The 13,523-nt window shown below is 36.5% G+C and overlaps 1 long non-coding RNA gene across 1 annotated transcript; it reads right to left on the bottom strand.

Annotated features, from left to right (window-relative positions):
* Window positions 1–2,834: 2,834 nt before the first annotated feature.
* On the bottom strand, window positions 2,835–6,941 carry LOC146883528 (uncharacterized). Its single transcript, XR_014984670.1, has 2 exons — window positions 5,446–6,941; window positions 2,835–3,072 (listed from the first exon to the last, which is right to left on the bottom strand). It is a non-coding gene; the product is annotated as an uncharacterized LOC146883528 (long non-coding RNA).
* Window positions 6,942–13,523: the final 6,582 nt, after the last annotated feature.

Raw genomic sequence — 13,523 nt, 5'->3', positions numbered from 1 at the left:
TTCCATATTAATCTTTTATACTAAAAACACATTTATCTGAAAGACAATAATAGTATAGATGAGTGTAGTTAAACTTTTACATTCAATCCCATAATAAAAGAAATACATGGATAGTGTTCCAAGAAAACCAAAAACATTAAAAATAATGTCCAATCCATTATTAGTGAAGTAGTAATCCATAATGTATTGAGGAAAATTTGTTTAGTATACCTCCAACTTCATTTACTTGACTTATGCCTTCTTTTTCCTTTAAATTGTTAATATGCAGAGATTGTTCTTTGTTTTACTACTTCCCATATTTGGAGTTTTGAAAAAAAACTTCTTAAATGGACTTTTCATTCTAGGTAGATGTATAATGCGTGCCAAAATGAAATCTATTTAATCAGTTTATTTTATTAAATCCTTTAATGTAGAAATGATTGATAGTATATCATGAGTACATTTTGAACTTCTTGAGATCAACAATGAAGGAATAGTTAAGGAAATAATTTTATATGTCATATTCTGTAACTTTACCTTTTACAATCTTTCAAGGTTGGACATTTTGATACAATTTTTCCTTTTTTCATTTCATTTTTAGATAAAGTTGTATTATTTTAATGCGTATTAGTTGAACTGAATTTCTAAAAGTTAATCTCAAGTGTACTACATCAAATGTCTACATCCATAATTAGTGTTAACGTAGAACCTTCTATTTTGATAACTGTTGATGTTGGTTCAGAGTAATATATACTTTTGACTTTCCCCTTTCTGTAAATCTCTTTGAACTTCACAATCCTACTTCTACAATGAGGATTATTCCTTCAAGAACTGGTTCAGAGTCTAATTACCTTGGTATCTCCTAACTAGGTTAGTTTTCAAGTTATGTTATCATATTTCTTTAACACTACTTATTTGTCATTTTTGACAAATAATTCTTTATTTTGTAACTCTTTTTGTTAGATTGGTTGTAATAATTAAATCTTTCATCAAATGTCCAACTTTTAGATCGTATACATTTAGAGTTTTAAATTAATGTTGTCCTACAAGTTGACATGGCGAAATATTGTATTTTTGCAACAATTAAGTACTTTGTAACTTTTCATCTCAAAGACTCCAACTTTTCCAAAATCAGTTACTTATAAAGCATACCTAAAGGAAAAAACTACATTTTGAATTTATTAGATGAATTGTGTTTATGGTTTGTTCTCCAAGCTTTGTAATATGCTATTTGGTCAATACATGGTTATAAAAATCAATGTAAACATGATTTGGTTCCATTTTGTGATTATTGTGTCATTCAGTTTGAAGAAACTTTCTTGCTTTACTGGGGACAACACATGCTAATGGGTCCAAACTATTTTCAGGATCTAAGAGGGAACTATATCATGGTTGAATTTTAGGACTCTTTGACCCAAACCCGAACAATTCATATAGCTCGTGAACTTGCAAATTATTATAAGTTTGATTATATGTACTGGTTAGTCATACTATATTGTGGACACCGCTACTTTCAGTTTAGGATTTTCAATTTCTCTATTGATGAAATAGAGTATCGTACATTCAAAATGATTCCTATTCCACAACAACCTTTGTATTCTTTGAGGTTTTTGACTTGTTTTAAATATGATCTATTGGTCTCTGAGGTACTATTTTAAAGTTCATAATATTGTCTTTGGTGTATTAAATTTATCCCGATATCTTGCAATTTTTTTAATGTGGTTGTAGAATTTCATTCGCTTGGATGACTCTTTTCTTCTATTTTGGTGACATGAATTGCCCTTTGACATGGTTCACCTTATTGATCCTCGTCAGAAGAAACATGATATTGGTATCTAGATGTTAGGCAATAAATATTTGATCTTATATAAAGGGGTCATAAAGATGTGTCAGTACTACAGTCTGAAGGAAAACAAAATCATACATATGAATTATGTTGACAAAAATACATTTTATTTAAGGTTTTTTCTTTTGAAGGCATTGGGATTGAATACTCTCCTGAATTGGTTACCAATACTAATGATGATTCAAGTTCTAGAGGATATGACCCTACAAATTTTTACCATTCAATGAGAAAATAGTTATCTACAAATGATGTTGAATCCTCTTCACTAGTATCTAACTCTTAAACTTGGATATTATTATGTAATATTGTTTCATGCGTTATACTTATAACGAAATTCTCACTTTGTTCAGTATTTGGAATCCAACTTTGCAGCAAAAGATTTGGCTAAAAAGAGGAAGCGCCACTTATTGGTCAATGTTGATGGTGATTGTTGGCCTTGTACAATTTAAAGGTCTCAAAGAAATAACAAAGAATGCTTTTTAAGTTGTGGATGCAAAAAATTTCTACAATCAGAATGAATTCAAGGAAGGAACTATAATCCGACTTGGTGTAGATGAGGACCTAACCACGTATATCTATATAATGGAGATAAAGATATAGCTATGTTGGTTCATGGGTTATTTTGTCAGTACATTCAAATACATCTATATTATGTATATCAATGTTAAGTATATTATGTATGATTAATTGTGTTCGTGGTTCTTATTCCTTAGCTCTAAATTTATGTAGCCTTTGACAATTATAGGTTAACCTTAAAGAAAAGGAGACGAAAAACTAAATATACAACTTCAAAACCAAATTTGGTATTAGTGCAAAGACTTACATATTTACATATTTTGGGCCTTAGTTTTTATGCATAAGAAGTTGGTACTTGTAGATAAAGAGTCCAAACAAATTTACGTTTCACCAATCAAATTACATGATTGGTTGTAAAAAAACTATATTGAGTAACTTATATTAATATAATAATGTGCAAAGTGCATAAATATAGAAATGTGTAACATTTAACTTAAGTGATAACATATGACATTTATTATATGCCACAAAAGTAGGTTAACATGTTTGTAGGCTAACAATTCAAATGTATATTGATAGTTACAACACTATCAACATATGATGACATAAAATTTGGTACTTGCAAACAAATTTACATTTTACCAATAATGTTCGATATTCATCGGTACTACAAAAATTACAACCATTACCCGTCCATAACAGTCAACTCCAACCAAAAAGTCAAACACGACCTAAAAAAACATTCAAATTGTTATAGGTTCCAAAATACACCACATAATGGACAACATTAATAAGTATATATATATATATATATATATATATATATATATATATATATATATATATATATATATATATATATATATATATATATATATATATATATCAACTGGTCCACATTAGTCATTTTCTTGTTTCATTCACTTTTTAGCTTTCGTCTTAGAAAGTTCTGCACTTGGTATATTATTCAGGTGCTCGCAACCAACCTCCAAGTCCAACAATAACTCCTTTGTAGTGGTAACACAAATAACAATGTAAGGATCATGAGCTATCGAACCACTTAAAGTCAACTACAATACAAGATTTTTGTTATTGATATTAATTTTGTGAGTTATAAAAGATTTGATTGTTGTCGCAACCGGAATCGCGACGGGGCGGCGAACCAAAAAAAGAAAACAGGTTTAAAAAGAGATTTGGAGTCGCCACCATAGTTATTATGAAAAACTATGGAAAACCATAAAAATAAAACAAGTCTGCGAAAAACCAGATTTTGGGTCCGGGTGTCGGTTACGCGTAGAGAAGGTGTTAGCACCCTACCGCGCCCGCCCGAGGGTGGTACCTTTAATTAAAAATGCAAAGTTGATATGGTTTTCAAAATATTAATTTTCCCCAAAAATAATAAGACAAAAATGCTAAAAGAAACAAAATATTTTTTTAATTTTTTTTGGGCCTGATAAGGATTGACCTTGGTCCTACGTATTCTCATTCAAAATGAGAAATCAGGGTTACGTAGTTCTTTAAAAGATATGAGAAACAATTGAGAAAATAATTTGATTTTTTGGAGGTGAACCTGACAAGGACTAGCCTTGCTCCTACGTATCTCACGGTGGAGAATCAAGGATTACGTAGTTCTTAAAAAGACTTTGTTTGAAAAAGTTTATATTTTTATATTTTTTTGAAATTTTATATATTTTTTGTATTTTTTGAATTACTTGAAAATACTTGTCACATGACGCGAGAGGTCGGACAGACACTAAAAGAGAAAGAAAACATTTTTTGGTATTTTTGAAAATGAGTGTCACACGGTGCGGACGACCGGACAGACACAATAAAGTGAAAGAGAACATTTTTATTATTTTTATTTTTTCTATTTTTTTACAATTTTTGGTAATTTTCAAATATTTTTGTTTTTTATGAAAGTGCATGAGTAATTAGGGAGAGGTACATGAAGTAAGTGAGGTGTGTTTATTAAAAGTGGTGGTACGATGAGTAAAATATAAAACAAGCCCAAAATAAGAGTAAAAAGTGTATGTAAGGGGTGTGAGATTAGTAATTGTGGAGGTGCGCGAGAAAGTGAATAATGCAGCGAAGCCCAACAAGCAACAAAACGAGGCGGGAGTGCAGGGTCGTAAAAATGGAGGCGCACGAAGAATAGCCATCCCAAGCCATAGCAAAGTCGTGGATGTGTAGAAACTTAATATTGGGGGTGTACGAGAAAAGCCACACAGACCCAATTTTTCCTCTACCCTAATAACCCTAATTAGCTAAACCTCTCATCACTTCACAAACGGTAGCCCCTTCTCTGATGCCTCAAGCCAACGAGCCACCAAGACAGGTGCCGCTGCCACAAGTCCCACGGTCGGCGAAACATGCCGCCGTCGACGCCAGCCACCACCGAAAGCATCGCCAATGAGAACCCAACTTCCCGAATCATCCCCTTCTCGTTTTTTCCCTGCGCGCGAGCCAAGGGTCACTCCTCCTTCCCGAAGACGCCACTGTTCTCCGTTTCTGATTTGTGCTCGGTGGGATGAATGGATTTGGGGAAGATGACGCATGAGTATTTGACACTGGAAAGGGGGTTCCGGTTCTCTGTTTTTTATCTTGGTTTCTATGCAGGTGGATTCGAACATTGAGGAAGAAAATATTGTTGTTATATGAAGGTATGAATCTGGAGGTGAAAGCTAAGACAGATTTGGGCTCATTCGTGTGCGAGAATGTGGACGAGATAGTGGTGAAAATAGGTCCTAGGAATGTTCACAACTTTGGCTATTTGGGTGGATATGGAAAATGGTGAGGATGGGTGAATAGAGGTTCTCTGGCTTTGGTTGTTTTGTGTAGATTGGAGGAATGGGGAATGAGGAATGTAAAACGTGTTGTGGTCAGATGGATGTAAATATGCTCTTGTGTATGTATTCTGGTTGCAGGTTGAAGTGATTCGATTCTGATCATTTTCTTTTATTCAGATGCAAGGCACAAGTATATATAAATGGAGGTGACAATAACTTTCATGGAATCCAGAATTAACAACCAACACTCGTTCAAGCGCATAACTAGTCACATACGTTTCAAATCACAATTACCCAAGATTCAAGTAGCGAACTTACCTTTTGGTGCTATTTCCTCTCCTGCTCGGAACTCCTTTTCTTGTGACACTCCCCGTCCCCTCCCTTTTGCCTTTTCTTTTATCTTCGTGCTCCTTTGCGTGCTCTTTTGCTCCCTGTTGTTCTCTCCTTGTTCTGTATTTTGTTCCTAAATTGTGTATCTCCTCCTCGAGTGTTCTTTTTTCTTTTATTTATGAGATCCTCTCTGTTTGTTCATGGTAGGGTGGGAAGTGGCGGTTGCTTACTCGCCTTGTTTTGTCACCAACAGAGCCACTTTTTCCCTTCAATCAATCCATGCCCCTCTGATTAGTCACTATGGCATTCCTTATCCCTGATGCAATTTATTTTTTGTATGGTAAGGTAGCTGCAGTTCAGCCAGTCCACCTTCCAGGGGGCGAAAAGAGGAAAGAGCTAGGCAATCAGTGTGCAGAAAATTAAATGCTCTGCAACTTCTTTCTCTTTGCTCTATCTTTTTTCTGTTTTTACGTCTTCTTTATCCCTTTTTTTTCAAATCCGTTCTTCTTTTTATCCTCTTTTTTAATCCGTTTTCCTTTTTTTAAATAATGAATAGTAAAAATAAAATAAAATAAATAATAATAAATACATATATATAAAATAATAATAAAAATAATAATGAAAATGAAGAGAATTGAAAACAAAATAAAAATAGATAAAATAAAAAGAAAATAAGATAAAAAGACAAAATAAAACACAATAAAATCAAAGTAAAATAAGATGGAAAATAAATAAATAAAATAAAAATAATAACAAAAGAATAATAATAATAAAAATAAAAATAAAAATAAAAATAATAAATAATAATAATAAATAAATATATAATCCGGACGAAATTGGGTGTTGACAGCTGTCCCTTTTTAGTTAGATTTTACTGATAATATGAAAATTGAATTTTTGTAATATCATAGTAAAAGATAAGTAAAGATAGAAACACTAATTTCGTTCGGGTTTTGACAAGGAAGAGGGTGAATAAGAAAAGAATTAAAGTGAACTGGACTGAACCAATCCTAAGAAAAGGGTCTTATCCAAAAGGGAGAGAGAAATCACTAACCATTCTATTAGAGAGGGTTGTAATGTTAGACAAACTTTGAATTTTTATTTATTTTGAATTTTGAAATTCCTTTTTTTTTAGATTTTTCTTCTTTTTTTTTCTTTTTTTCTTTGAAAATATTTTTTAGATTTTGCTTCTTCTTGAGATTTTTCTTTTTTATACGTGAATGAGATCATTCCAAAGGAGAGGGTTATGAAGAAAGGAGGATAGGGATAAAGTGTCATAACCTTGGCAGGGTGTCGTAACCCTGACTTAGAAGTGGTGGACAAGGTGTCGACACCTTGGTGCAGGGATCAGGGTGTCGTAACCCCGATATGCAGGACAAACAAGGTGTCAAAACCTTGGTGCAGGAATCAGGGTGTCATAACCCCAATAAGTGGGAGAAACAAGGTGTCGTAACCTTGGTTCAAGAATCAAGGTGTCGTAACCCCGATATGCAAGAGAAACAAGGTGTCAAAACCTTGGTGCAGGGATCAGGATGTCGTAACCCCGATTTGCAGGAGAAACAAGGTGTAGTAACCTTGATGCAGGGATCAGGGTATCGTAACCCCGATATGCAAGAGAAACAAGGTGTCAAAACCTTGGTGCAGGGATCAGGGTGTCGTAACCCCGATATGCAGGAGAAACAAGGTGTTGTAACCTTGGTGCAGGGATCAAGGTGTCGTAACCCCGATATGCAAGCAAAACAAGGTGTCAAAACCTTAGTGCAGAGATTAGGGTGTCGTAACCCCGATATGCAAGAGAAACAAGGTGTTGTAACCTTGATGCAAGGATCAGGGTGTCGTAACCCCGATATGCATGAGAAACAAGGTGTTGTAACCTTGGTGCAGGGATTAGGGTGTCGTAACCCCGATATACAGAAGAAACAAGGCGTCAAAACCTTGGTGCAGAGATCAGGGTGTCGTAACCCCGATATACAAGAGAAACAAGGTGTCGTAACCTTGGTGCATGGATCAGGGTGTCATAACCCCGATATGCAAGAGAGACAAGGTGTCAAAACCTTGGTGCATGGATCAGGGTGTCGTAACCCCTATATGTAAGAGAAGCTTGATTGATAAGAATTTTGTAACTTGGAGGAGGAAACCTGACTATATGTTGATCTTTTTGCACTTTTGAAAGGGAAGAGTTTGATAACCATTCATATGAATGAAGAGGGCTTTAATCTGATGATTTTTTTTTTTGGATTGATGTCAACACATGTTATGATTTTTTTTTTGCCACTAGGTGTCAAAACCTTATTGCTAGAATGAGGGTGTCAAAACCTTGATATGAAAAGCCGCATGCTTGGTGAAAAAAGTTGAATGTGTCTTGTCTTTTGTTCTTTTCATGCATGTCTGAGTCAATTGTTTCATTTATAATCATCAAATTCATATTTATTTTCAATGTTTCCTGAAAGTTAGGAATGTCATACTTATCGAGGTGTAATGCTCAAAATGTTAACTTGACTTTCTCTTTCGAAAAATGCGTGCACGCTTGCTCGGGTTCATGGAAGAGTGAAAAGCGAGAGATGTTTGGGAAGAGTTTGAAGGAGACTGAGATAACCATGTGGCCACATCATTTCTCTTACACTCCTAAAAGGGGATATAATTTGTGAATGTCAGGGTGAAAAACACAAGAAACCTAAAAATTGCCCTAGTTTTGGTATATGGGAAAGGGATGTGAGGATATGGATCAATGAGTGTTATGGTGAGATATTCACGTGAAACCCGGAAAGCTGCCCCAGCTTTGGTATTCATAGAAGAATTTTGATTGAACAAGGGGTTTTGTTTCCGAATATGGGGATTCATGAGCGTTGGGGTGAGAAATTTATGTGAGACTCACAAAATTGCCCCAGTTTTGGTGTATGGAGGAGAAATTGGATGAACAAGGGTGTTGTTTCAAAAGAGGTAGTGGAAATGGAAAGGATTGACTGAAAAGGATTGGATGAAAAGGATTGCCCTAGTTGGTTCGTTTTCCCTTTGCTTGCTTTTGACTAGATGATAAGGAGTTCTCTTCTTCCCGAGACATCATCATTTTTTCATTCTTTTTCACTATTGCATTTTTTTCATTCACTCAATTTTAACGATTGCATTGTCAGCCATGTCGCCTTATCAGAGAATTAAGCTTTCAGAAAATTAGAGCAATCATTTTTCAATCAGTGTGGACTTTTATTTGGCTTGTAACATGACTTTGGGTTGAAAGGTTTTGAAAGAAAGGACATAAAGGTCCAAATGAATGTTTATCAGTTATCACTTTTGAAACCTGGGTTATCATATAGGTATTGCATGACTTATTTGCCAACTTTTTGAACGCTGCACTTTTCTCAGATTTTATCTCCATTTTTCATTTGTCATCACTTGTGATTTCTTCCTTCTTCTTTTTTTGTTCTTCCTTGATGACTCCTTCATTTGATTACTGAGTGCTTTGTACGCGTGTTTTAAGTTAACCTTTACTATAATGATAACCCTGGTTTGAGGACATTTTTGAACAAAAACTTATTTTTGGCTCAATGGGGGTAGCAAGGGATAATTCTTACTTCTATGAATATAGACAGATGGCCACACATCATTTCAAACTCAAATTGCTTTATTTTCAAAAGATTAACTCCACGACAAAACTCGACGACCTTAACACAAGTTGCCTCCTTTTTTTCTTGTTTTTGTTTTTTTTTCTTCTTCCCCTTTTTTTTTGCTCAAACTGCCCTCTTGGGTTTTCAATCTAGCAAATTATTTGATTTGTCCCAATGGATTAAGAGATCACCTTAGTAGCACAAGCGAGGATAACCTTGGCAAATTTGCCCGAATATGAAGGTTTGGGTTTATTAATGTGGGCGGTAGAAACGATGTTACGGCAGATCCTTTATTTTGGGAAAGCGAAGGGTGAAGGATTTCAAGCAATAGGTGCACGAATATTTCAAAAGAAAACACCAAGTAGTTCTTGATTAAAACATTTGACCTCCAAAAAGCATGATACCCCATTATTCTTTTCTTCTTTTTGATTATTCATTTTCCTGTTTTTTTTTTTTTTGAAAGACATGAATTTGACAATTTGCAAGAAAACCAAATGACTCAGAACGCGTTGCTTTTGACCTCCATTTTTTGTCATTACTTTCTTCATTAATTTCATCTTTCATTCTTTTCCGCGACACCCTTTTAGGACTTGTTTTCAAGTAAAACTAGGAGAAACCTCGTGATGACTAAACACAGCGAAGTTCATGAATGAAACCGTGTCATTAATGAGCAAAGTCCTCATAGCAAGCAAACAAAACAACATCAATTTCACTGTTACAATGAATTATGCCTTCTTATGTGGTCCTAAAGCCCACTTCATTTCTCCATAGCATTTGCAAAGGCGTTGCCATACCTTGCCTCAGTGGTCAGTTGATTTCATTCAAACTTTAACTGTCCTGAATCAATCAAGGACTGCACTTTACTCTTGAGTCCCCAACAATTTTCGGTTGAATGACCAATAGCCCCTCCATGACAATCACATCTTTCATCTACGTCATAAGTTTTGGGGTACGGGGGCTTGACAGGCTTCATCGGGCAAATAGAGGCCAAACCTCTTTGGAGAAGACTTGGGAGCAATGCTGTATAGGTCATAGGGATAGGAGTGAAACTCACAAGCCTATTGTCTTGATTAACATTTCCCTATACAACGGTTCGGTGGGAAGTTGAGTCAAGGTCGGGTCTCCTATTTTATCCTAGAAAGGCTCCAAAATGAGGGTAGGTCAAGGGTATTTGAGCGGTGGAATGTGATTGAGCTTTTCCATCTCTCCTCTTCCCAGGTTTAGAACTAGACTCGTTCACACTTGCTACCATGGTAGAAGCATGTGCGATCTTCCCTGTCTTCACACCAATTTCAATTCTTTCTCCAATTATGACCAAGTCTGCAAAGCTTGAGGAAACATTACTCATCATACGCTCATAGAAGGGTGATTCCAGAGTGCTTATAAACATAGTTGTCATCTCTTTATCAGGCAAAGGTGGCACTACTTGAGCAGCAATCTCTCTCCACCTCCGAGCATACTCTTTGAACGGCTCGAACTCCTTCTTCGCCATATTTTACAGATGTAAGCTATTAGGCATTGCATCACTATTGTATCCATATTGCCTCAAGAATGCATAAGCCAGATCTTTCCATGAACGAATGTGAGTCGGTTCCAAAAGCGTATACCAATTCAGAGCGATGCTAGTTAAGCTTTCCTGGAAGAAGTGAATTAGTAGTTTTTCATCATGAGCATAAGCAGTTATTTTCCGACAAAACATGGTTATATGGTTATTTGGACAAGTGTTCCCTCGATACTTCTCAAACTCCGGCAACTTGAACTTTGGGGGTATCACCATGTCTTGGACCAAGCATAGTCAACAAGCATCACTGAATGCAAAATTCCTTTCTCTTTCTATGGCTTTCAACCTCTTCTCAAGCATTTCTAATTTACTCTCTTCGTCCTTAACGTCCCCAAGCGCAGCGACAAACTTCACCTCGTGTTGCTTTGTCTCTATTATGTTCACGATATCTAGATGAGTGGTTTCCCTAAAACATGTGAAAGTAGCAGCTTCAAGCTTATTTTCTTCATCAACCGCACTATTTTCGGCATTTTGAACGTAAACTTTCCTCGAGTCCACTCTAGGGGGTGGAGTGTAATTTGAAGGGAGGCTAGATGGAAGACAAGTTTGGTTTCCCTGAACCCTGTGTTGTTGTGGTGGTGTGCATGTCTTTCCAGGGTTTTGCATGGCATTCAAGGCCTCCAAGATTTGACTCATCTGACTCCTCAATTGTTGGATATCGACCTTCATCATTTCTTAGGTTTCTCCTTGGTTTTCCATGATTTTGCGATAGGGTCGCGTCCTGTAGGGTGTCTAGGAGATTTAGCCATATTTTACTTTCATTTTAGTTGAATTTTATTGAGTGAAATGGATAAAGAAATAACAAAAAGGAAATGGAAAGAAAAAGAAAAGACGACGTAATGCAATCACTTCTAGTTAGAAATTATAAAGTTGTGAAAAACACCATCACAAGTGTAAGACCCGTAGGATTAAATTAATTAAATAAATAATTAATTAATAAATACGGGTGGGGAAATAATTATGACATTAAATTATGGTTAGTATGACGTGGAAAAGTACTAGCTCAAGTGGTTGAGAGTACTTTGTTTGTGTGAGAGGACTTGGGTTTGAGTCCTATGTATGCTAACTTTTAGATATTATTGTTTTATTATTTAAATCTATGTAATCATGTTCTGGCATAATATGATAATTGAATTATGATTGTTAGCATGAAATATGAATTTGGCATGATGGTTGATATTGATTTGGCAATTGCATGGGTATGGGTTCAAGTCTTGGGAAACCCAAATTAGACACTCTTTTTGCTAGTTTTGGGTTTGGCATGAAGGTGAAGGGTTAGCGTAAACCCTAGAGAAAGTAGTAGCCAAGGGTGGCTGTAAAAACACTCCATAATGGGAGATTGAATGGTCATTAACGTTCAAATTAAGTGGCAGATTGTTTTTAACCCTTTCCCTAACCTTAAGTTCCCATTTAAAAGGCCAAAGTGAAGTTTTTGAAAGGGTTTGGAAATATTAGAAGTGGCACCAGAAACAAAGCACGAAAATTACTGAGATTAGTGAGTGGGAGTGAGTTTTGGGGCTGGTTGAGGGGAAGCCAAGAGGAGGACCATTGGTGATTGTTGGGAGCTCTCAAGTATTTCAATTTAAGCGAAGGAATTCCAGGTTAGGGGAGCTGGACTTCGTAATCTTATGCTTATTATTAAATAGTGTGTGATGTATGATATATTGGATTGTCTGTGCATTGTTAATTCTGTGAAACTCTGCATTTTCTGGAATTTTCCAGAAACTGCCTGGCGGGTGACGAACCACCGCCAGGCGACTCATGCAAATTGGTGTGTCTGGGTTCCTGGAAGAGGAACCGCCTGGCGGCACACTCCCGGTTGCCAGGCGTCTTAGCCACTTTCTGGGTCTGTTGATGAAGCGCCTGGCAGGACTGGTTGAACCGCCAGGCGGTGCGAGGTAATCTGACTCATTTTTGGGTTTTCTGGAATTCTAGGCTAAATCTAATCGGGGCAAAAGTCAGCGGGGAATCGTATAGAGTGATAATGTTAACCAACAGTAGGTATAGTCACCTAATTAATGGCTTAAATGAATGGAACAGTGTGTGTAAGTTTAGGGTTGAAGGTGTGATATCTTTGATTGCTATTTGAACTGAATTACCGTGAATTGGACATAGGAATAAGGATCAGTGTGATTAAAATATGTAGTTCTTGTGATTGTACTTGAACTGGATTGCATTGTAGTGGGAATTCACAAGGGTGAAGAAATGGTGGGATTTTGGGTGCGGGAAAAATCTGGAAAAATATCCAGATGGTAAGCAACGCGTGGCGGCACGGGGGCTGGCCGCCAGGTGCCAGTGCAATGGCAGAGATGTTGTAGGTTGAAGTGTTGTGTGCTGAGGTTGGATTCTGTTTTCCGTTGGGTTGGGATCAGTGGATGGAAATTGTGATAGTTGGGATGGTTTGACGAGGGAGTTGTGTATGAACTACAAGGGTGAGAAATTCCTTAGGAGGTGGTGATATCGAATATTGGAGGTCTTTCTATATTATGGCGTAGTAGAGATTCTGAATACTGGTTAAGTTGGGTACAAGGGGGTTTAGCGAATTGACCAATTATTGTGGATGAGAGTCCAAACAGTGAAAGAGGTTTGACAACAACTTAATGGTAAAGAATCTAAGAGTACCAATAGGTTAAGAAGGAAGGAGCTTAATATCGTAATTGAATGAGTCCTGTTATCAAGCTAGGGAGTGAGGATTTGACCTCACCATTGTTAGTAACCATTTAAGTTAAATAATATTGGGGATTGATCAAATGGAAATGAGGTAAGAAACTGTGTTAAACTTGAACAGAAAAACCAGTACGCGTTGTACTATCATGGCGCCTGGCGGTGGGACCTGGACCGCCAGGCGGTAGCGGGATCACAGTGGGGTCTCGAGGCTTGGTGCGCCTGGCGGCGGGGGCAGT

Source organism: Vigna unguiculata, chromosome 9 (genome assembly GCF_037176805.1).
Source record: "Vigna unguiculata cultivar grain cowpea cultivar isolate G323 ecotype 2 chromosome 9, ASM3717680v1, whole genome shotgun sequence".
NCBI lineage: Eukaryota > Viridiplantae > Streptophyta > Magnoliopsida > Fabales > Fabaceae > Vigna > Vigna unguiculata.
The sequence above is the reverse complement of the archived record's forward strand: the minus strand, read 5'-3'. Positions and strand labels throughout refer to the sequence as shown.